Source organism: Ursus americanus, chromosome X, assembly GCF_024610735.1.
Source record: "Ursus americanus isolate L20-20 chromosome X, mUrsAme1.1.p, whole genome shotgun sequence".
Classification (NCBI taxonomy): Eukaryota; Metazoa; Chordata; class Mammalia; order Carnivora; family Ursidae; genus Ursus; species Ursus americanus.
In genome coordinates this window covers 76399807-76401384 of record NC_142164.1, presented here as the reverse complement: position 1 = coordinate 76401384, position 1578 = coordinate 76399807, and the positions used below count along the sequence as shown (strand labels likewise).

At 35.1% G+C, this 1578-nt stretch overlaps 1 pseudogene; it reads right to left on the bottom strand.

Annotated features, from left to right (window-relative positions):
* Positions 1–1041: 1041 nt before the first annotated feature.
* On the bottom strand, positions 1042–1374 carry LOC123786218 (ribosomal biogenesis factor pseudogene; annotated as a pseudogene).
* Positions 1375–1578: the final 204 nt, after the last annotated feature.

The window sequence follows — 1578 nt, the reverse complement described above, 5'->3', positions numbered from 1 at the left end:
AAAAACAATTATCATATGATTTCTCTCATCTATGGAATATAAGATCTAGGAAGATCAGTATGAGAAGAAAGGGATAAAGAAAGGGGGGTTTAATCAGAATGGGGAATGAAGCATGAGAGACTATGGACTCTGAGAAACAAACTGAGGGCTTCAGAGGGGAAGGGGTGGGGGAATGAGATAGACTGGTGATGGGTAGTAAGCATGGCATGTATTGCATGGTGCACTGGGTGTTATACGTAACTAATGAATCATCGAACTTTACATCAGAAACCAGGGATGTACTGTATGGTGACTAACATAATATAATAAAAAAAAACATTAAAAAAATCAATGAAGAAAGAAAAAGAATGATGAAGGAGGTAACTGAGTTTTAAGAAAATAATGACTAAACACTGGAACAAGGATATAGAAAAAGACACAGGGAAAGTTGTTTAGTGCAAATGAGTACTTATTTAAAAAAGTGTTTGTGATGGAGAAAAAAGGGAAAGAAGAAATCTAGCAGGCCTTTTTTTTCTTTTTTCTTTTTTCCAGGGGAAAAGGTGATTTAATACCCACAAATCCCCTTCACCCTCAAGTAATTACATTCTGGGATTTCAGCTTTTCTTCCAATTCTGAATCCTTCTGTTTTTTTTCCTCTTATGAGAGGAAAGTTAAAGTAGACTTAAGGCTATCAAAAACAAAAAAAGTTGGCCAATGGCTCATCACTTGTATTTTTTTTACTGCCACGAAACTCCGTATTTCTGTGTGTCCTCCAATTCAAACACACATTCACTGCCACTTATAAAGTGAAGGGTGTAAGTAGGATATATTAACTGTTTCAGTGAACAGATTTTGTGAAGTGCCTTCTGTTTTAGCACTTTGTTTATCACATTTTGTTGACTTCTGACATTCCATTTTCCTAGATTATAGGAAAGATCTGTTTATGTAGTTTGCTTTAAAAATGTGCCAATGCGTGTACATTAACAAGATTTTTAAAAATAAAACTATGTAAAACATTTAATTTATTGGTCTTTTTTGGGTATTTGATGTATCTCCAGCGTATTACAACTGAGCCAATAACCTTGTTGCTTCATCAACATTAACTGGTTCGTTTACATGACACTGCTGAGGAATCACCTGTTTCTGCAGAGGTTCAAGGGAAAGGCCTTTTGAGAAATGTGAAAGTTCCTTTTGTATATCTACAAAAGCTTTATTCACTCTGTTAACTTTTTCATCATTCACAATGTTTATCTTCTTAAGATTAGTGGTAACTGGTTTTGCTTTGTTTTTAGACTTAAGGTTTTTTTGGCTGGCTATATGAAATACTTTCCTGGACTTCTGCCCTCTTAGTTTGTTCTTGGCCATTGTCTTCAATACCCTCGTGCAGCAACTCACGCTCCAGTGACGCCATCTACACGCCCGGCCTTTATTTTCTAAATTACACCCTGATTCTTCTAAAAGTTGTTAAATTTCTTTTTTTTTATTAATAATGATTTTTTATTATATTATGTTAGTCACCATACAGTACATCCCCGGTTTTCGATGTAAGGCTCGATGATTCATTAGTTGTGTATAACACCCAGTGCACCATGCAATATG